At 36.1% G+C, this 24,640-nt stretch overlaps 1 protein-coding gene across 1 annotated transcript in view; it reads left to right on the forward strand.

Moving 5' to 3' along the window:
* LOC139700024 (uncharacterized) overlaps nucleotides 1-24,640 on the forward strand; it is a 569,652-nt gene that overhangs the window by 109,790 nt on the left and 435,222 nt on the right. Inside the window, exon 3 of the mRNA XM_071598462.1 lies at nucleotides 9,150-9,208. The gene's annotated coding sequence lies outside the window, so the exon portion shown is untranslated. The remainder of the gene's footprint in view (nucleotides 1-9,149; nucleotides 9,209-24,640) is intronic.

A 24,640-nucleotide genomic window follows, 5' to 3' on the forward strand; every position in this document is an offset into this window, starting at 1 on the left:
GGATATTAATTTTTTTAATAAATGGAATTTGATTTTATGTGCCATAATTTAAATATGAGACAAAATTCTTTCCAACCTTTATTCTCGCGTTGTCACAGCAAGTACATACTCTCTGATCCATTAGTATTTTTATTTTTTTTATTTTTGTATGCCTGTGATGTTCTTTGTTGTTAAGGTTATATGAATGTCGGTTCAACCTTGGTGAAATGGGGAGGTCCTGCATTGTGAATACCAAATATCGGATCCCTAATAGGTTCGATTTATTTAAAATTCGTGGTATTCGTTAAAGTTATAATTTTCATCACGTGGGTATCTTCATCAATTCAATTATGTAACTTCTTTAACGTGCAATGACTACATATTTGAAATGAGAATCATGCTGTAAGTTACCTTTCAAATGATTTTTTTAAACTGACAAATGGAATGACTAGAACAACAATGTGACACGACTTGGTTTACAAAAACTCCCTTATGAAAATAGCCCCAATTTCAATTTAGGCGCAGTTTAATGTGAAAATAATTAATTCTCATAATTTATTTAGGTATAGGCCATTCAGTGGCTTTCGAATTAGTAACTTCAATCATTCATTGGAAAATGAATCGAATTACTCTATTCTCTAATTTAACTTAATAATATCAATCAAATAAATTTGTTAAGATTGAATGAGCATTATCATTTTAAAATAGCTTACATTATCAAACATTTGCTCAACAATTTTAATTGCTTGCATTGATTTCAATAAATTATTTAATTAAAATTATGTCCATTAATATAATATGGCATTTATGTTTCCGTACAGCGGATACCTACGAGGAAATGCAAAGCAATCAACTTATGTTATCATTGCCACACCTGAAAAAATGAACGGATTGTATAATATTTAATTAAGAGACTTTTCCGTTACATTTCAATGAATGCTAATTGGAGATGAGCATTTCTTTTAATTATTTACTAACGTTTTCTTAATGTCCCCGTGGTCCCGCAGTTGTCTTAATATTCAAAAATTCACACGGAAATAACACATGTAAATTTGTATACGAACTTCAAAGAAGGGCAAATAACTTGGGTGATTTAATGATTGAAAAACATAGGTATAACTTTATTAATCATAAAATTATCTACTCTAACTTCAAAATCATAAAATATACATTAAATTATGTGTGTGCGTGTATATATATATATATATATATGTAAATATTTATATATATATATATATATATATATATATATATATATATATATATATATATATATATAAAATAGTGGGTCGCGGTAGTCCAATGGGTAGAGCGTTGGACTGCTGACCAGAGGGTCCCGGGCAAGGCACTCTGGGCACCTGCAGCTCCACCCAAGCTATGTGATTTTTCGGGTTCCAGATCTTCGTGGGAAACCATAACCGTACAGGGTACAGGGAAAGGAACTGGCCCCCCTACCCTGATGTGTGAATTTTCACACGCCGTATAGGGGTGTGGAAGTACTGGGTACAGAGTACTGGGTGATCTCTACTATCACCTACTAAAACGACCTTCGGGTTGATTACTGTGTTCATGGTTTTATGTATCAAATAATTATTTTTTCTTTTTGCCAATGACATGGAATAGATTAGATAAACTGAAAGGCCATATTTTAATCAGTCCCGAGATGGAAACTTTGAAAAACTTTCCTTCTCATTTTTCACTATGGCTTCCACTGATGCAAGATGAAGGCAAATTGTTCAACTAAATAATAAAATGCGGAGGTTAACGCTTACATGTTAATGAACACTTGCACTCTAACGTGACCAAACGCTTTAGATAGCGTTCATCAAGAGAAATGGCGAGTAAATCAAATATCAGCTGTTCATATTTTTGTTTAAAAATGCATACATTTATTCAACTCATTTACCGTACCTAACTCGGCCAAAATTCTTTGAATTCCTATGCAATATTATTATATGTTTTTATTTGTGACCCATGGATATAAATTTACGGTTTTCGATGATACTACTCTTTATGATGCATAATAGAGTAATACGAGTGAGAAAAACGTATTTCTGTACATGAATGTTTAATAAAGTGTCGGAATTACTAGTGCTTAAATAAAAACTTTATCTTTCAGCCACTTCTTTCTGTTTTCAGTAATACCACCCAGTACTGGCAGGAAAAAATTACTGTACACGTTTATCATTTACTCGTATTTCCCTAATCTAGTTAAAATTCAATTGATTTTTTCAATACCCAAATCAATTTCTATATTTTGTCTTGATTTTGAAAAAGAAAATTTTTGTTTAATTCATATTTTGCTTTACGCACCCATCAATTTCCTGAACAAGAAGTACCTTAGCAGACCCTTCCTTCATATGATTTTCATTCCATGAAATTCACGAGGCATTTAAATCTATACCATACTAACGTCAAAGTAAAAATTTGGAACTTAATTCTCAAATTTGACACAGCGTTATGAATGTCTTCTTTGCAATCCCGAAACTAGGTATCTTGACAAATATTTGCTAAACTCTTTTGCATTTAAATTAAGATTCACGATTTTTCGATCATAAAATCTACCTCTTTTGCTCTTGTTTTCCTAGAGCACTCAATTTTATATCAATATGATTGATGTATAAAATTATACCTATTAATATCAGTGTCATATATATATATATATATATATATATATATATATATATATATATATATATATATATATATATATAGTACAATACACAGTAACACACAATATAGAAACACAAAAAAAGAAGAACACTCACACGTTATTTCTTGATATTTCGACGGAAACAATCCGTCTTCCTCTGAAGATATAGAAGTAATGACTCAATATATATATAATAAGTATATATATAATAAGTAATGACTCAATAATATATATATATATATATATATATATATATATATATATATATATTAGTTATTTTGTATTACGATGTCAATAAAATCTCTGCAACCTTGATTTGTACACATTATACGGTGACTAGGATATAAAAACCACAAATGCTCTCAATTTTGTAAGTTTGCACTTGGCTGAAAATCATAATTTCTTGTTTTCCATATTTACTGGGTAGTTATTGATACTGATGGCTTTACACGTACTATATGGATCATCATGGCCTTTGTTTGTATACAAAATTTCTAATAAAAGAGGATTGATTCCAGATTGCCATTTAAAGACTCCCATTTGGTTCAAAATGATAGAATTTTACAAGTAATTCAAGCTGAATCATGTTATTTTTAGTCTCCGGCGTAACTTTATGGAATTTGCATTACACAATAAAATGAAATAAGTAATTTTGTAACTCCACACATACACTTGTGTGCGTGTAGAATTACAAAGTTACTTATTTGATTTTAATTAGGAATAATGCTGTCGAGCGATGTTTAATAACGTTATCTGAGAAAATATCAGAAGACGTTCATAATGTTTGTCTTTCTCCCTGAGGGTACCAGGAATAGGTTACAATGTCAGAAAAAGGGATCAAAGGCAATGAAAATTCGATCCCAGGAAATAGTGAAGGAGAACAAATTTCTATTGAACTAATTAAAGAAAGCTTTCGGTGAATTTGTTTAGGCCAAAAATCAGTTATTAATTTAGGGTAGCCTTATAGGGTGATGTTAGAGCTCAGCCCAGAACTTAGTCCTATAGCATACCCTACAATAATAATATGCTGTATTCAATTAAAAATAGTGCAACCATATTGGATGTCGTCAATATAAATATTATTTAAGTTATAAATATATTATATTATATATTTAAGTTCTTCGATGTGATGAAGATGGTCAGAAAAGAATTCATTCAATGATTAAAGGGGGTGAGCAAGTAACCAGGTATATACCCTATTCTTGGTACTCTGGATACAGTCTGATTTCAACTGAGTAGGGAGATTGTTACACAGTCGCATATTCATATTATGATGTGCGTTGTAAGTAAATAACAATCTACAATAAGTAGCATCCGAGATTTGATTTACCTCTAGTGGAGTAGTTATGGATCTTAATTGGTAAGTTTCTCGATTAACTTCCAAATGAATCAGAATCAGCCTTAAACATATATAATCTAAATACAGTCATTATCCCATAACTAAAAAAACAAAGTTTTTCAGGAATCACGTGGTGTTATATTAGCAAGAGAACGGTTAGCTGTCATTTATAGTAGCAAAATTTGTTAAAGATGTGGGGAATTAACCCATAATTCAACAACATTATTCAAATGGCATTGAAAGAAGGCATGGTAAAGTGTTAAACGATTCTCATTTGAAATGAGGAAGTTGAGTTTTCTTAGTGTATAAAAAACTTTACTCATTTTATTACAGGTCTCACTGGTGTGTCTCCCAGTTAATTTTTGTATCAAAATAAATTCCTAGTATTTTAGGAGTTTCAGTATCAGTTATGTTTGATTTAAGACCGCATACAATATGCTGAGTTTTCTTAGTATTTAAATTTAATTGATTAATATCAAGCCATTCCGTAGACTGTCTTTGGGTAGCGCTAGATCGTACCTTTGCATCCCAATCCACAGATTCACTCAATGATTGGCCCTCCCTTTTCTTATGTCACCTACGATTTTCTGTAGATGTGTGTTACCCAAAAAATCACAGTATTTACTTAATCTGACGGTGCTCACAGACACCCGCCTTTTAAATTGTTTAATTCCCTCCATTCATAAGAAAAACACTTAATGGGTGGTTTTTAGAAGTGGAAAAAATTTTAAAAATTAAATTTCATTACGGGCATATTTTGGTATATTTGTTGACTATAGAACGTAAACTGTGAGGAGAGTATTCACGAAGAAATACGGTAGAAGTCCCACAAATAGAGCTAATGGTAAAATTAAAACTGAAAAAATGTACTTGAAGTTTTAAGACATTAAAAAAGATGGAAGTAATGAATTTGTCGGATCAATCGTCATAAATAACAATGACAATGAATTAACATGTCCATTCCATAAAAACCAGTGTAATTGTACACGCTTCTTAAACTTCCCTGAAATTTAATGAAAGCAGCCAATTTGTTTAAATTGTCGAAGGATGGGCTGAGAACAGGATTTCAAGCTTCCATTTCTTACCCCTTCCTCCAACTGTCCTGGAGTTTCCACCCTTGGGGTCAGCTTTCATCGTTCCGCGCACCATCGCCTCCCTCAAACTCTTGTATCTCTCGTCCCAAAGCCCTCTCCGAAGATGGATTGCGACTCCATCTCCTTAGGATTCTCATTCTTCCCTCGTCACTCTCCCTCCGGGTGATAATAAACGAATCTCGAGACTACCGTCCCTCCTGCAACAAACCCCGATTTTACGAACAAAAGGTACAACTCCGCCCTTTTCCACTCCCGCGTGAGAAGCAGCCTAAATCTCTCCCCGCTTAATTAATTCACTTCCTTTTTCTCCACATCCTTGCCTTCCCTCCCACCAACTAAGGTCACGTGAAAGTTTTGCTTCTTTAACATGAGGACTCCCTTTCAATTCTCAAAATGAAGGATGTTTAACGCTTTCCATGGGATTAAGATTTCGGCTGGCGTAGTGAACAAACTTCCAGCACCAAATATTCAATTCAATGAGATTTTCGAGTAGAACTCAGGTTCTGGCAAGGATATGATCTTGCTTTAATTTCAAATAATTTCTCCCTAGTAATTTTAGTGATCACAGAAAAAATATTGTTAAACATATGTATGCACCTACCGGTACTTCTCAGTTTTTCTTATAGACGTTTCTAAGCGTTATTTTTTTTAAGTTTTCAAAGGGAAGGAATATTTTTATGCATATTTATTTATATCTCCCTTTCACACATATTTTTGGCAATTTAAATATTTCGTGCTGTTATAAGAAGTTTTTCATTAGTTCCAAATGAATTTAATGCATGGATTTTTAGACCATTCATATATACATGCAAAATAATTGAACTTTTAGTGGAGCATCAAACGTTATTTGGAATTTTGAAGAGATGAACAATTTTATGGGGAATTTCATAGCCACAACCAATACGACAGTTAATATATTCTTAACTTGCATTAAGTTGCAAAAAAATAGTGGCCAAAACTTGTTGTTTACATTAATAATCGATAAAATTAGAGTAAGGTGACTGGATAACCATAATAGTGCCATTTATTGAGGATGAAAGTCTTGAGATAGCATAAATTTTTGAAGATATTTGGAAATTACATATTTATGCTTGTAGAAAAGTAAAATGGCCAAATTTTTTCCCATTCGGTTCTTTGAAACATGGGCAAGTTTAATTATGAATGATGTTGTGATTCAACGTCTTACTGTCAATATTTGAATATTTGTCCTTTTAATCTGAAAGTTTCATTACCTTTTTGTTGAAATATACCGTTTTATATTTCGATAGCTCGACAAGTTTACGGCAGGGTAAAATATTTGTTGCAGTTTTTACAATTTAGTGTTTTTGGTTAATGTTTAATCTATTACAAGTCTCTTTCATGATTAGAGAAACTATGATTAGAGAAAAAATGCGTCTAAGATATATATCTCATAATCATTTCGTAAACAGCAAAATATAAACTTGGGTTTTAAAGCCGACAATCATATACCCAAAAAAATGACAACTCAATCAATTATTACTGTAACAAAGGAGCCAAATAACGCCTAAGGTCTTCATGGAAATTCCTGTGAAGAGCGTCATTATATTCATATAAACGCCTGAAAATTGGAATTTAATTATGTAATTCACCAAAAAAATAATCTTCATTTATAGCCATGTATCATTAAATAATAAGCAGGAAGAAATAAATCTGAATCATTTAGTATTAACAATTTAGTCCGGCATGGAAAAACGTACTATATTCAGCGTAAATACCTTAACCTCAATAAGAATATTATAATTTTAGAGCACAGTAGTCTGGAGTGCCCGATATCGGTAAAAATCTACCCTAACCAAGTCAACTACTGCAATGAATAATAATTATTGATTTATCAAATCCCTTTTAAAATTATTACAATGCATCACGCTCTAATAATTATTGCATCATGGCAAATATAAATATTTATAATTAGAACTTACTATTTCTTAAGTTATTTTCAAATTCTCTGCCATCATCGGGCTTAGTAAAAAATGGCAGGCACTATCCATTTATTGGAAAAAATGTTTTGTAATAATTGGCGGTGAAAGAAAAAAAATATCATATATTACCAGTCACATGATTTGACAACATAATTTTAGAGGACCATCCAAGTCATTGGGGGCATTAGAAGTGAAACAACATTATTCCCCCTCCACTTAATTCTTACTCACCGGTGGTGGTCTTCCGGCCCGTGCTCTCCATTATTCCAGTTCAAGCACTGGCTTTTCTCGCGACCACATCGAACCATCCAGTTCGCATCACAGAAACTCTGTCAGGCGCACGCCGCCCAATTTGAATGACGAGGCGCATCAAATTGTTGTCCTGCGGTGGGATTCAAATTCCGCTCGTATGACGCTCTGGAAATGAGGGTGGCCATTCGTCCAGTATTTATTTCACGGAATATTCATTCAGACTTACCGGAAGAACGAGAACGTAATAATGTATATTTTATATTGAGTTAATCGACTCGATCATTCACTCTTGCAATAATTTTATCTAGCGACAAGTAAAAACGAACCAATTCAGAGTTAAACTATAACGAACTAAAGTATGAGCAAATTAAATGTAGTGGTATTATTGACATTCCTTTTAAATTGCCAAAAATATTCATTTCATGAAAATATTTTCGCTTCGAATTGTTTCCAATGGTCGAATTTCAAGTTTATTTCTTTTTAATCACCAAATTCCAAGCATAGAACAATTCCATTGTAAATATGTAGATTTACTCATTTTCAGAACTTTGGAACAGGGTAGGAGCATTGTAACGGCCACGGTCACACTGTAGCAAAGCTGATGATGGAAATGTAGAGAAAAAGAATAGTGATAAGTTGAGATATATTGCTTTGTTACCTCCTGAAATGATTTTTAATTGATTATATTACTTAATATGCCAATCTCAATAATGACACTTTTACATGGAGCTTGAATAAATATTATAATGTTTGTAAATCTTAATTTTAAGTCAACGTGACATTTCAAATCTGTCAACACCATATTTGTATTCATGCTCCCTAACTCTCCAGTTACATTAGAATCGGTGAAGAAAGAGTATTGAAATATTTTATTTCAATCAAATTTTAAGTGTTTCCTGATAATTCATGAGAAAAGATACATTGTTCTGGTTCAAATTATTTCACAATACCCGGGGGAATACAGGTGACTTCTGGTAACATTCAATTAATAAAACCAAAAACACACTAATCAACCTGAAGTTCGGTTTGGTTTTGAAGGTCGATCGGTTTGGCTTAGGTGATGATAGAGTTCACCCGGTACTAAACCCGACGGCGTGTGACATTCACCCATCAGGGTAGGGGGGCCAGTTGCTTTCCCTGTGCCGGTTATGGTTTCCCAGGAAGGCCTGGAACCCGAAAAGTCACATAGCTTGGGTGCAGTTGAAGGCACCCAGAGACTTTCCCGGGAATCGAACCCGGGCCCCTCCGGTAAGTAGTACAACACTCTACCCCCAGGACTACCGCGATCCACATATTCATTTGATATACGCTGGATATTGTTCTTTCAAGGATATTATTGCAGTTGGCTGACTTGTCCCAGGCAAGACTACAATAAAAGACAGTGACGCAATATGGCTCCTTCCCACATGCACAGGGAAGACAACAATTCACTGAATTAAACTAAAATGAAGCCTGGCAAAGGTGTTACATTCAGTCGGCCATTCTTTACTTTTCATACTGTTCAAAGCGGAACTCCAAATTCATAACTTTAATATACCATGAATAAATATGAAATACCATGCATAGCGTAACCACCAGCTTGGGGAATAACTAACGACATATCTTACTCGGAATATAAAAGGTTTATTCCATATTTGAATTAGGTATTGTTCACTCAGAGTGTATGACAATGGCAATGTCATAACACTCAAATGATGAGGGACATATTATGAAAGTAATGCATATATTTCTTTACGTTTATGAACGTTTATCTCTCATGAAAATATCACCCATTGTGGAAGCAAATATTCAGTTTGAATGTCATTTGATTTTTCCAACTTAATGGAAGTGGGCAATATACATACTTTTAAATCATTCAATGTTATTTAAATCAAATTATTTTCATATTTCAGTGCCATTCTGGACAGCCAATTGGACAATCGCATTTGAACGTGGGATGCCAAATAATTAGGTAATGGAAACGATAATTGTAATATTTATCGTAAAACAGGTTTTGATATATATATATATATATATATATATATATATATAATATATATTAAATGCATAACAACATTTTGAAAATAAATGTACTGTGATTATAATTCAGGAATTCATTATTTAAGGAGACGGTATGATATCGATTCAGCACCATTTATCAACACTGTCATGTGGGATTCATTATGTTACTCCGTTAACTGCAATTTAATCATAAAGATATTTTAGCATAAGTAATATTTAGTTTCATTGAGTGTCTAGCGTTTTTAGAGTCATGTGCAAATCTCTTTTGGTGGGGCACTTCTCTATGGATGGTGGATTTGTACCCTATTTGTATAAATCTATTGTGTACAAACTTAGGTTTCAGTGTAGGAGAGATCAAGTAAACTATGTTGTGTTCATTTAAGCCCTGCTTGATGGGAAGCTCAAAAATGTATCAAAGGTTTTTCGCTAAAACAAATACTACTATAATAGGGAATGTGTGTCTTCCATTCATATTTCTTGTGAGTTTATAACTGCTATATTTATAATTAGGTACACATAAACTAATGATAACCTGAGGAAATACGAAAGGCAATAAGAAAGTTCTATCATTAAAATTAACAAAAGAGTACTACTTAAAGTTATGAGTACTCTTAATCACTATTTGAACTCAATTTGCTTCCATATGCCACAATGATTTCCGTATTGATTTAAAACACTGAAATTAGAATCCTGTGAAAAAGGATTCGGAAACAAAAAAAATAACGAGACGATTCCTATGTTTGCAAACAAGGGAGACTGATTCTCTTATTTTCATAATTCTTTTATTAAAAGTCAATTTATCTTGTAGTGATAACAGGAAAAATTAGAATAACATACGTATTTTGTATTTCCCAATCACTCACGGGGCCATATGGGTCGTGGAGAAAGGAAATTAACCTTCCTTTCGGAAAAATAAAAAGAGGTTGAGTGCGAAGGAGGTCGACTTTCACGCTAAGTTGCACATCTACCCTGAGAACCCCTTGCTAATTGGGTGCAAAAAAGGAAATGACGAGATAGACGGGGAACAGAGGGTGGGAAATTTAGAGAAGGCACCTACGCAGCCGTCATTCGCGCCTCTTAATTTTCAATAACCTTTTTCCTCTCAGAGCCACCTTCTCCGCCGCCAAACCACTCTCTCTCTCTCTTGTAGGAAGGCAATATTCCCAATTTCTGGGAACTCTTTTCACGCCGTCTGACTGGCAGGAAGTGGTTTCATAAGAGGATGGCAAGACAGATAGAAAGCGGGACAAGGGTGTGGAATATAAGTGAATGGAATAGGAAAGAGAATACGATCAGAAGAGAAAATGATTTCGAACTAACATTACAGCTTGATGCCAATGCTGTATAAGATGGCAAATCAGGAGAGTAGAAAAGCATAAGATGAATATATATGTGGAAGAGAAGAAGAACAGTAAGAGATAGAGAACTTTTTCTCAGACTAAGACTGTTCTACAGTCGATGAGGAATAGTTTTGATGGCATTTCTTTGGAAATAAATCGCAAAAGGCCAAAAGTTTGGGAGAGGAAAAACAGAGAAATCCATCATCTTCTCGCAATCACCAACCCTATAATACCTGTAAGATTGACTCTTTTACCTTATACTACGAAAAAAAATTTTTTTAATGAAATTTAAAGGAAAGATTCATTTTCCGTTTATTTTGGAATATTATTAACAAAATATCTCGGAATAGTAATATAAGGAAATTAATTTGTAATGCCATTTATAAATACTTTTATATATTGGAAAGTCTTTTGCATGATAATTATCACTCGAGTTGCATTGGTTGTATAAATTTGATGGGTTCAACCGTATCTGTCAGAATAATGTACAGGAGCCAGACGATGCAGACACACACGGCAGACAATGATAGATAGATAGTCACAGCAGACAAGTTGGAGAGTAATGTGAGATATGAGGACCATATTGAGGAAATGGAAGTAAATAAATATTGCAATAATAATGAACAGATTGCCTTTCATCAGAGGGGCGTCAACGAAATACATTGTTTTCACTGGGTTGATAATTTTAATCGATAGTTTCACGTTCAAAACAAATCCACGTAATGGAAGGGAGAACTACTTTCAAAGCTTTGTACATGAACTCACTTTTGAAATAATAAGATAAAGAATTCTGGATACCGGGGGACGCAGATCACCTTTCGTCCACGCGGTTGTCGTTCCCGGCGGCGAGGGAGGCAGGGCATCTGCGCTCGTCGTCTCACGAAGTTATCGCACAATATGGAATACCGAGCCCTGCTAAGAGCAGCATGAAAGAAGACGCAACAGACGATGATAGACCTTGTTTGAAAGGAATGAGGACTCTAATGACCATATTGAGGTAGTTGAAGTAAATAAACATCAAGAAAGAAATAGAAAAAGGGTACATAGAAATGCTAGAGCTATATTATTATGGATGTAGATTATTAAGTACAGGAGCAATAGTTGTAGAGTAATGTAATAAGTAGGTAAGAAGAAATAATGTAGCTGATAACCTAAAATAGAAAGCGGGGGAAGATAATTAAAATAGAAATGATGAGAGATAGAACATTCTAAATAGAGTTAGAATTAGGCAGCTCAATGCTTGTCTTCGAGGTTTGACCAAAGTCAAAATATCATTCAATATGAAAAGTAGAGAATATAAGTATGTAATCAGCACTCGAATATACAATTATAAATAACAGTGCTAGTACTTGGAAATAGTTTTGGAAATGTTGACAAGATATTGACAGAGTTTACTTTGTAGTAGTAGAATATCTCTTGTAGCATAAGGTTGGATCGAAGAGAGGAGATATTGGTAGAATAGAATAATTAAGAAAACAAAGTACACCTTTTTTAAAAAAATATTTTAAATTAAAAAGAGCTTATTTATGGTAAAGCAAAAATTCTCATAGTTTTAGCACTAAAACAGAGAAAATGGTAGCTGAAGATGAGAAATAATAACTACAAATGATGGATAGCTCACAGATTTTAAAGAGTATAAGGACAGAATAATGGAATAGAAGATATTTAATAATGCATGCGAATTTTCCATGCACATTCTTTGAAAATAAAGTAATAAACCCATGAGGGAAACTGATAAGCTCAAGAACATTTGATTGAAAAATTGATTTGAAGGAACCAGCTGGACGGAGAATATAATTACCCCATTTACAAATAGGCAAAATAGGAAAATATCAATTAAATAGGATGAAAAGCCTGGGAAAAATATTCGTGGAAGAAATACTTAGCAAAAACTCAGTCAACACTCTATAAAGGAAATTAAATGAAAGTATGGCCACAGAAGACAGGAAATTAGCAATAACCTTATGCGAAAATTAGTCAACTGTGGCATTTACAATATTATTGGTAAAAATAATTGTAGACCTCGTAGACCTCGAGGCCTCATAATAAAATAGGCTTAGTTCGATTAGATGACGGTTTCTTTATTTAAATATTTCATACAAAATAAAATAAGCTGAAAATTTAAATCTTCATCTAGATTAGGCCTATGACAGAAGAATGTAAATAAAGAAGCGCATTTTCTTTAATTCACCAACTCCAGAGATAGTACTTCGAAACGTCCTCTCAGTTGGAGAAAGGAGTCATCAGCACAGAGTAACATGCTAAACGCGTAAAGCTTGAGCAGATTTTTTTGGGTAGTTTAATTCCATAATTGGTGGAAGTACACTAGAAAATAGTGAAAAAGACTAGTAATTAATTGCCATATTCAGTTTCCAGAAATTATGTAGAAAATGATAATTATTTACGAATGAAATAAAGAAGAGCAAATCGGGGTAGGCTGTGGCTGATTTTCGTTAACCTCTCTAAAATATGTTTAAACATTCAGAGGTTATTTAAAACCTTCTTTAAATGATCAGATTAAATATAACGATGATTATAACATTATCACCTTTAAATTTTGCCATGTCTTATGAATGTGGTCCTAACATCTCTAATTATTATTTATTTATTTATTTATTCAGTATAAGTCCGAAAACAGCGCATTCTGGCCTTTACATCGAACTATTAACAACGATAACAATGATCACATTTACAAACACCCAAACCCTAGGTGGAGGAAAACTCACCCAGGCGGGAATCGAACCCGCGACCCTTGGAATGGCAGACGAGGACGTTACCCCGCCGCCACCGGGATCGGCAAGTGGCAAATATTATAGTGCTGTGAAACCCCAGCTTCCCCAGATTGCCTTTATGCTCGAGACTATTGGCTCCATGGGGTGAATACATCCAAGGATTTTACATACGATGTTGCCCGGATATCGAAGTGAATTAGATGTTGAACTATGAAGACGAGGCTGAAACTAAAATCACTGTGAGGCTCATAAAATATTCAACATTATTTTTAAGTTATTTGCGTTATCTTCAGAGTCTCTTCTATATTAAAACGCATTATGAACCGATATTCAATTAAAACATCCGTTAATGAAGTATTTTATCTCGGAATAGAAATCAGTTTACCTGTTGTAGCACTAATTCATTCACGTGTATATTAATTTAGAATACCAATACACTTACAAACCAATACATATACATTACATACAACATCACTATTGTTTTATACTTAAAAGAAAAATGTCAGAGCTTATTTTACCTTGCGTCAAGCCCATTCTTTTGACGAGAATCAAACTCTGCGGTGTAGACCAAGTCAGTCCGGCCGCATCTCAGATTCCCCCATCATCCCTTTCCCCCCTGCCCTTCTCCAACCCACAAATGCTCTCCCAGCCACCAACTCCATACCCGTGCGAGTCCTCTCTACCCTCGAATCCTCCCCCCTCCTTGCTCCCGTGCAATCTTTTCATTTCTCTTTCCCTACCAGTCTTTCTTAGAGTGTTCCCAGAGGACAGGAAATGTGAGGTCACACACAGACGCATCCTTTCCCCCTCTATCCCCTCCTCCACGTCCCACTCCCCCGTCGTATTTTATTCTACCCAAGTACCGTGCTCTTCTGCCCCCCCACCCAGTTCCTCCTACTTATTTCTCCTCTTCCTTATCTTCTTTATTTTTCCCTTCGCCAACCTCCCTCTATCTCTTTCTAGCCCTAGGCTCACCCAACCCCTCGCCCTCCACCGCATCCCGCTCCTCTCCCACTTTCTTCTCTGTTCCCCTTTTTTCCTCGCTCAGTCCCTGTTCCTTCTCCCCACCCCGCGCTTGATGTCCTTCCCTTCAACCATTCATCATCCGGACTATTCCTCCCGGACGCTCACTTTTTCGACATGGCCACATCCTACTATCTACTTCGAATCTCTCCTTCGACCACGTTTTCCAAAATCTCCACTCCTTTCTTCCTTCCGCGTCACTTCCACATTCTCTCACCCTCACATCCCTCTCCCTTTCTTTCTCACGCTTTTCCTCTTTTCAATTTTTTTCTTTTCTTCCCCCCCCCCTAATCCATCTCTTTATTCAAACAACCCACCTCCTTCCAGGGTCGTTGCACATCGATATGTCTTACGCTAACATGAAGCCTTTAAGTTATTCTTAACGCTTTCGTCTTTTTTTTTCTTTCAGAAAGTAATAGATAAGGAAACGGAAAGAAAGCTGTGGCCACAAAAGTTTTTTTACTGAAAGGAGTTAGCAAGGAATTTAATTTCCGACTGGAGGGTAATGTCAGGGTTATCTTACCCTTTCTCCGAAATCTCAATGTATTTATTCGAATGTATCGGATCGTGTCCGAGCGTGCACTTATATATTCCTTGCATATGCCATACTTGAAAACTGTGGAAATTATGAATACATATAGCTTCTAAAAATGAAGGAAGCAGTTAATGGAAAGTTTTATTGCCATTTCCAACTTTCGGTCTTCATACAATATGACAGTCTCTTGATTTATTATCCAAGCTGTTTAAGATAGAAGGCGTTGGAGCAAATTTTTTCAGTTCATCACGATTGGGCGCCACTAAATCATAAATATCGTGTACGGAAGTAGCCGCTTTTTGGAGAGGCGGAAATTGGAAACGAAAGGCATGAATGCCTCTCCAGTTATTTCCTTTAATCGATTGTTAATCGAGAAAAAAAATGACATATCGCGGTTCACGAAAATACTCAATTCTCAACTCAAAATATATTCTCAAATTATCGCACGGCTTCAAATTAGATTCTGAATACTAGATTTCCCTTTTATTTGCTCTGTGTATTTCCCCATTGATATCTAGGAAAATTAATATTATACTGCAATGCTCAAGTCTTCACCCAGTGTTTTTTCTGATTTTCTATCCAAGGTTACGATCAGAACACCCTCCAATCTATTTATTGACAAGCTCGACGTGTCTCATCCAATACATAACGTCATTGGTACGATAACATGAAAGCAACAGCCATATTTTATGAGATTATCTAATCTAGCCACCCATTTTATTGCATTCTTGCAATAAAAAAAAATGTTTAAAGAACCTATTTCAATACATGTATCGAGTGAATTCGGGGTATTAAAATGAAGTGCTGTATTTTTTTAACTGTATTGACTCGAGAAGTGCTGCATTCATTTCCATGAAACTCTTGAAATGGATACGCTTGAACAAAGTTTTGAGCCGTTCTGTGCATTATTTCAGAGCGAAAAGAATCTGCAAACTTATCACGGTTAGCCAACAAGTCAGGAATATATCCATATTCAAGGCATTAATTGGCTTCTTTTCTTCAGGCAAATTACATAAAGGTAACTTTAAATTTTGGATTAACATATGTTTATAAAGGGACAAAATCGCTGAAAACTGTATTGAAACTTGTTTGATGTAACCGTTCAGCCTCGTGTTCTAGTCGCTTTTAACAAATATGAAAAAAATCATGCCAAGGTGGAAATTAATATTTTCAGTAATATCATAGCACCTAATAATCGTCTCGATAAATCCTCATTACGGACTAATTAATCCTGATTGCCTACCTTGACCCTATTTAACTTCTCTCCCTGCTCTAATGGCGTTAACATAGTTTTTTCATCTCAGATAGAATACTACTTAGTAGCTACACCTAAAAGTCATCCTTTATTAATACTAAGAAATGTTTTTACGCCTATTTTTACAATTCGACTGTTGTAGACAATCTCTTTGGAACTCTAAAATACCATCTACTCTAAGTCAAACGGAATGGAGATAACGGTTTTGTGATTTTGCTATCTTAATTGACCACCGTCACTGTTAACAGGTAATCATACAGGTATAGTTTAATCAAAAACTTAGAATATTCTATTTTTTTCAAAGTATTTCTTGAAAAAGTCTGAACAATATGTCGCTTCTAATGACTATTTCTTGAATTTTCTAAATTCGTATCCACTGTTCCTAAATACTAACGTCGGTATGGCATGCGACATGGTCGCACGAGTCGATCGATTTCAAAACAGACAAATTGGCGATTGAACAAATTGGGGTTCACTCTGAGGCAGCAAATATTGATACACTACAAATAATTTAGTGAGGCAGTTGCCAATATCCCTTTCGCTATGTAAACCAACGAATTTTTTTGCGGAAGTAGGATGGTGATCACAGATATACGTTTCCCTATTCGCACAATATTCCACATCGTTCCATATACTCTTCTTTTCTCCTCCCTGCATTCACCGCTCCATTTCCTCTTTCCCATTTCCCCCTTTCTCTTATTTCTCCACCTTTATCAATCTTCATTCCCTCCCAGTCCATCCCTTCTCTCCCTCTCCCTTCTCACTCTCCTCGCCCTTCCCAATCTCAGCTCCCTCATCTTCCCCTTGCGGACTTCCCCCATCCTCTCCTTCTCCATGGTCTCGACGGAGACTAGTTCTCTCATTCCCTCTCAACATTTCCTGCCACTGAGCCACAGAACTCTCTTCATTTTTATTTGCTCCCTTATCTTCTTTGATTCTTTCTCTTGCAACTTCGGGGGCGGGACTAGATGGAGAAGTGAACTGAAATTGCGAATACGGGAGTCAATCCTTAGGAGACCAACTTGTGTTGTCTTTCCGGGCATTGGTGGAAGAGAAGAGAGCAATGAGAGAAAGAGCATGGTGAAGGGAAATAAAAGGCAGAAATGTAATGAAAAGAGAAAGACAGAGGAGAGAAAATCAAAATGAGGGACGATGCGGAAGCCGTAATGGCAGAATCGTTTAGTAATGAAACCCCAACCATTTCCGTTTCCTATGTCTTTCTATGTTATATCCAGCCCTGATTGTGCAGTGGGGGATATCTCAACGAAATATATGTCCTTGTCGTCTTACTTTGAAAATTATGTATGTAATTTTCCGCTCAGTTTTCAGAATGGCATTTGTCCTACCATTTTTGTGAGCATGAACGTACTACAAGTATGAATGTACTCGTTCGCATATGATGAGCACTACGGCAGTTAATTTCCTCGAGGACTGATTCGTATTAACGATGCAGAAATTTAGGAGAGGGTTTCTTTTGAAGTTTATCCTTTTTGCTTAATTAGTTAGCTTAACTCATTATTTTTTTAGCCGCTCGCTTAACGAACAATTTGTATATTTCGGTCAATAATTGTCGATTGCCCAAAGTAAATCCATGTCTCAAAGCTAAAATTACGTAGACTAATAGAACAACACCTCGTTTCCGACAATGTCAAAAGCAGTATGTGAAAAATGAATACATACAAAAAAATATAGTTGTCTCACGAGAAATTATTAAGTTGAGCCAATACTATTCTCTTTGAAAACAAATTAATGTTAAGTATTGAGGGTATTAAAAAAAATACCGCGGATGGAAGGTTCAAATGCAATTGATACCAAGGTCAAAGAGTTTGTACTTTCGTGGTTAAACGAGGTATTTCAAAAGGTAATATGCCTGCATTATTTCTCGCTCATATTCTTCTGATTACCTTGAATTATATAAAATAAGAAATTTTTAAGTAACCACGTATTACAAGAAATTCAGAGTGATTTCATGCCATTAAACGATTGGGCTTTCCAAATGATAATTTACCATCAGATTAGTAACTAAAATCAGTAGATTTCTGTGGTTTTTAAATTTATTTTATGAATTGTTTTAATCACAGTGCACTGCTAGGTTGATTATTCGACGTCAGTGCTTTGGCAGTAGCATAAAAGAATATGGCATCAAATTCACAAAATTTCACTTTGAGCCAGTCAACCGTGAACATTTGGTGTGTCTACATTGAAACATTTCCTACCATGGCAAAACAATCTCCCCGCTTGCGAAAAGGTCCAGAAATAACGTAGAAACTAGTTTCCCATTGGGAAATGAACAAACGAAAGAGCTTACGTACAAAAAACACTATGAGAAATCGCGCCCTCCAGAAAATACGAACGAGTGTTTCCACAATTGAAAATGAAAATATTTTTTTCCAGTACATTTCTTTTTTTTTTGGACGCGGCGGATTTATGCACGCATCGGCTCTCATTCTTTCGCATCGGTCGTTCTTTTGTCCTGCGGGTGCATTTTTTTTGCCTCCCACCGCCACCATCCCGAAACATCAAAATACGGCGCACACCTTTCGCAGGAGAGCGAAGCTCCGGGCTGCCCCCGCCCGCCCTCCTCCTCTCTCTCCCACATCACTCCCAGTCCCCTTCCCGGGCGTGTCTCCGCGCGTAGAAGCGGGGTGAATGTGGGCGCACGGACAAGTGTTCCGGGACCTGGCGCGCGCGCGCCCGGATGACGACGACGAAGCCCGCCCGGTTGTTTGCTCGGGCCGATTGGGTAGCAAGATATATTTGCGGAAGAGGGCCCTTAAAAAAAATGAAAATAAATAGAGTTTTTTTGTTTTCTTGTCGCAGAAGACGAAACGCCTACGCTACGCCGTTCGCGTTCTCTTCTCTATACCCTCCCCCTCGTCCTGCTCAACTGCCATCCGCTGAAAAACTCACCTCACGCATCACCTATTGCAACTATTGGATGGTTCAACATTTTACCTCACTAAAACACACTAAAAGGGTATCACTCTCAGGAGACTAATAAAAACATAAAAGGGTGTTATTGAAGCAAAGGATACTGAACCAATGTTGCGACTTCAGATTCAAAATCCAGTTAACAAGCGTTTCCAAATGCACCCTAAGCAATCATACTCTCAGTAATTTGATGACCAATTCCGTTACCACAAAATTGACCTTTAAATTGGTCTGGTTAAATTGGCCCAACTTAAGAACTGCCATTCACTAATCGAGCCGTTTATCTAGGTTACTTCAGGCTAAAAAAAATAGATCTACTGAATGTCAGATTTTGTAAGATTAGGCAAGGCTATTAATTATGACAGTAATGAGAACACTTTCATTCAAAAACTACCTTAAAGACTACTCGAACCTATATATAACTTGAATATATTAATTAATATATTGTAATATTTTAAAATATTAGAAACGGTAGCTTCGATTTTTCGGCCCAAGGAAAGAGAAAAAGTTTGCAAATACAAAACAGATAATGTTTTATGATAAGTGGAGAGTACTATACTCTGGAAATGGGTGATAGTCCGGTGATGGATAGTCTGCTACGAATTACCCGAAAAGGCGTTTCAGAGACGGGTTTAGATCGGCATTCCAACGCAACCCACTCGTGGGAATGCCAAGAGTGTTAGCTTCAGAGGCTCATCTCTGAGGGTAACACGAGACAGGAGAAGTACAATATAAGGGAGTGTTGGGAAGAGAGAGACAGAATAGGGGAGCGGAGGAGAGAGAGAGAGAGAGAGAGAGAGAGAGAGAGAGAGAGAGAGATAGAGAAAGGGAGAGAGAGAGAGAAAGGTACGACTTCTAGAATCAGAGTTACGACGGAAGGAAGGAAGGGGCCATAAAATAATGGCACCACCGACGTCGGAGCAAGCGCACAAAAGGTGCGCAAAGAGCGACGGATTCTTCGCGTCCTCTCCACCTCTCTATCCCCCCTTGTCTCTCTCCCAATAGCCCGGGGCGGATGAGACGGGAAAGGAATGGGTTAGAGAGGGTAGATGAGGAATTGTGCGACTTTCACGTGCACAGTTCGGACAGCCGCCTTCCTCACCTCCTTTCTCCATCACACCAACTTCTTCCATTCTCGGCAGAGAGAAAAGAGAGGGGGAGAGAGAGATAAATAGAAAGTTGCAGAAGTGCAGACATCAAAAGGGAGAGACGCCGCCACAGTAAGGCTAAAGGAAATGCCAGGGTGGATGGATTGGAGGTGGGAAGAAAAGTTGATATCGCCGAAGGAGAAAGAGAGATAGGGCGAAATACGGTGAGTAAGAAGACAGACGAAGATAGAATGGGACGACGTGAGCATGGAAACAGAAATAATGTAGAAAGCAAAAGAAAATTTTAGATAGAATTTTCGACGGCCTCAAATTATTAGGTAGTGTGAGAGGAACGGGAAGCATGAGAGTGGAGACGGGAGAAGGTTTCCCACAAATCGCACCCTGAGGGCAAAATATATATATCGCTCATACGGGGAAATGATGGGGAAGGAAACGAGGCGGGGTTTTTTTAGATCCCGTTCTCTTTTTACACTATTTTTAACTTTTCATCCCTTCCCGTACGAGGTAGGGCATCATTTTGAAGTCCCACGTTCGCAAGCCATTGAACTCACACTTCCGAGAGAGAAGAATACGGGCGCAGCGTAAAATTCAACAAAGCGGGGCCATTAAAACGTAGAACCGGCGCCGGGATATCTTTGCTAACGTATATGACACCGACGTTGGCATTCTAGTAGCTTCTCCATTGCAGTGACAGGTATGCATGCTTAATCTGGAGGAAAGTAGCGTGCGCTCAAGTGCCTCAGTGGTAAAATTACGCAAACTCCTTCATTCGAGTGACGTGGAAGAGAAAGAATGATACGTGAAACTGATCACCATATCCAACTCATACAGCTCCAACAGCCTTGAAGGCCAAACGCTTATCACAATAGCTTAATAATATGGCTATATGAATAAAACATATTCCATTTCCATTAGTAAATACGAATTCGCACGTAGATGTAAGAATTAAAAAAGAGAGAGTATAAAGCCTCTTCTTCCTCTTCATAGGCAATACCTGCTGTCTACAGAGTAAATGGCACAGAATACATTAATGAACACAATAAAATTTTTTAATTAAATTTAACGTTGATATATATTTAAACGTAGGCACTAAATGAAGAACTCAAGCAGCGTAAATCAACAAGATGGCAGTAGTGGGAAAGATATTTTCCAACAGTTTTGTAGATATTCCCCGGTTAAAAAATGCAGTGATTTTTGCGCTACAGTAGAAATGGAGCCAAAGTGGAAACAAACCCCTTGTATTCCATGATATAATACCTCTATGATGAGATAAATCGCTTACGAGGCATTCCGGTCTGACGACGTAACAGTTTATATAGTGAAAAATGCCAAAAATATCTATTGAAACATTGTACTACGAGGATATGCAGTTCTTATGGTCAACGATATCAAATTACAGTCTCTATCACAACAACTGCAATTTTCATTTGAATTGGGCATAGTTGACCACATACAATCTGCGTTTTAAAATAGGTAAAGCGCTTTATTGTTTACTAATATACCTATTCCATTCTGTTTATAATAGGCAATGCTGGAATCAGTCATGTAATCATAATCCTTCGAAATTTTCGACGCACCAATTGCCTCTATGGCACCAAGCCAAACCACAGTACTCTACCCGAGGGTTGATTTGACAGGCGGGGGTAGAGCTCATCGAGTACTAAGCCCTAATACGTGTGAAATTCATACCACAGGGTAGGAGGCTAAATCCCCTTTCCCGATCCCATCTGTGGTTTCCCAGGGAGATCTGGTACCCGAAAAATTACATAGATTAAGTGAAGCTGAGAGAGCCTATATGCCTTCTCGGGAATCAAACTCGGGCCCTCAGGTTGGTTGACCAATGCTATACCTACTGGACTAGCACGCTCCTCTATTTGGCATATGAAAATTTTTTTTTAATTGTTGTGAGCAAAGTACTTTCATTATCGACAGTGTTTTTCAATTTAGGAGTTTTAAAATTGTGTATTGGCTAATATTATTGACTATGTCGAATTCATGCCTCCTATTTTCAAAATAGCAGAGATTGAGAATCAATTCATAGATATAGTTATTAATCAGCATTTATATTTAAATACTATTTTTTCCCAATACAATAACATTTTTAATTATACCATTTTCAGTTCAAAGAAAGGTCAACAATGGAAACCTTAATTTATCAATGTCATAAAATTTATAAATCAATGCATCAGGTTTAGAAATATAGACAGCATACATACACGCTCGTATAAATGAATATAAAGTAAATTTTGGTAATTATGTGCAACTTTACACGTTCCAAAACGGGGATGTTGAAATGAATCCCCGACACCACCAGAAATATAATATTTTTATGATATAGCGAAAATATCGTCTCCCCTCCTCTTACCACCTCGGTCTTTTACACAATGGATGGGGTATTTCTACCAAGTATCCCCCGAAAGAATAACCCATTTTAGTATTCTTTCTCCCATCCCCTTTTCTTTTATCAACTTTAAAAGAGGGGGCGAAAACTGCAATAATTTTTCATTTCTTAACATACTCCAAAGGACGCATTCTTTCCAGCTGTTTCACTAGAAAAGACGTGACAGGGCTCTCTATATATCTTTTACTCATAGTAAAGTTCATTAATCCTCTCTCCAACGTTAGTTGGTCCATTGTCGCTTGCTTTAGTCTTGCGCAAATTACTTGCACACCTCGCAGTAAAAGTTAATGACAGCGCGTCCTCTAGGTACCTGAGAGAATAGAATAGTTTTAGAGTATGTAGTTCTATTAAGACTAAAAGTGCTCATGTCGAGGTCAATCACCTGAGACCAATTGCCAAACAAAAACTGTACGTGAAAACTAGAGTACTTGTGTTTTCCATCCTCGGAATTGTTTTATACATAAATTGATGACGACGATATACTCGTATGTGTATCAAATGGAATGATCTCAGCCAATTCCATGGTTAATTTAGTATTCTCACGGTCTTTATAATAATATGCGATATATTGTATAAATTGTATGATTTAATTAATTGGAAAAAGTATACATTTCTTTTATCATTTCCGACGGTTTCGGTACTTTTTTATCTCAAGTTTCTTAAAGATTATATACGAGTATTATGCTTTAACACATTTCCAAACGCCACTCATTCATTTAAGTATGGCCGCAAATTTAATTAAATGTAGAGTAGGAATAATGAATTATCGTTAAAGAAGAAAAACCATATATGACCAATGAAATAATTTACAATCGAAACGAAAAAATGAACCTAGTATATTTTATAATTATTATAATATAATTTATTCAAGTATCCATCAGAAAACAAGATCGGGAGTTTGGCTCATGGTAGATAAAATAACTCTACATCAAAATTTGTTTTTGAATATATCACTGACTTACTGAAACGTGTATGAAATGCATGTATACTGCTAATACTTGTATATACTATTGTTGTTTTGCAATGCCATTCTAGCACTTATGGTTTATAAGAGCATACATTTTTGCTAAAAGAAATGCATCTATTCGCTATAGAGCACATCGCTAGGGTAAATGAATATTCCGATAAAGATTCCTCATCATAACATTCATTAAAGGCATTACTGGTTTTTTGGTACAATGTAGCTCAGTTTTAGATGACCAAAAGGACGAAAATTTCTTAGACTTATGATATCAAGCATATAAAATTCCGTCTATTCTTTCTCCAAACCTCATATTCCACCGGATAAGTTCACAATTCAAATTTTCTGACCGTGTATAAATATATAATTAATCAAAATGCAAAAAATCAAGCTCAGGACATGGAGGGTAGGAACCAAAAGTAAAAAAAAACGGAATGCGGCGGAGAACACGTTCAAAATATAGGAGTAACTTGAAATCAAGAGGCAGGATAGCGTAATTTTTTATGCCTATGTAATGCTTTTGAGCGTATTATGAGGTACAAAATCAAAAGGATGTATGAACATAGCGTAGCAAAACCTCCACCATTGTAGCGCCGGCGTATTCTGCTGCAGAATCGCCTGTAAGGCCAAGATATCGCCGCTTACTTCGTGGGTGTTGAAAGACTTCTATATAGAAAGCAGATAAGACAGGTTTTGTGAGATTGGTAAAGAATAAAATAACAAACTCGGAGGGATAGACATCTTATTCGAAACAGTAGGCCCATACAAGCGGGGGTCAGTGATGGGAAGTCGAGAGTGGGCGAGACAGCGGAATAAGATAGGGTTGTCGTGATTATTAACTTGTGCCCAGACGGAAGGATAGAAGAACAAGGCGAGAGCCTACGATAGAATTGAACGTAGTGGTAAAGCTGATCATGTCAGCTATATTTGAAAGTTATAAGCTCTAGCTGGTCAATCAGTCAATTTATTTTAATCAAAATTGGACGCATTTAAAGGATCAATGGCAGGAGATGATGCCATGGAGCTAAAAGCCAAAGCCGAAACAAAAGTAATGAAATTGTTGAGATATTGTCAACTGTGCAAAACATTACGGTT

This window comes from Hetaerina americana, unplaced genomic scaffold (genome assembly GCF_022747635.1).
Source record: "Hetaerina americana unplaced genomic scaffold, ioHetAmer1.1.p SCAF_10, whole genome shotgun sequence".
NCBI lineage: Eukaryota > Metazoa > Arthropoda > Insecta > Odonata > Calopterygidae > Hetaerina > Hetaerina americana.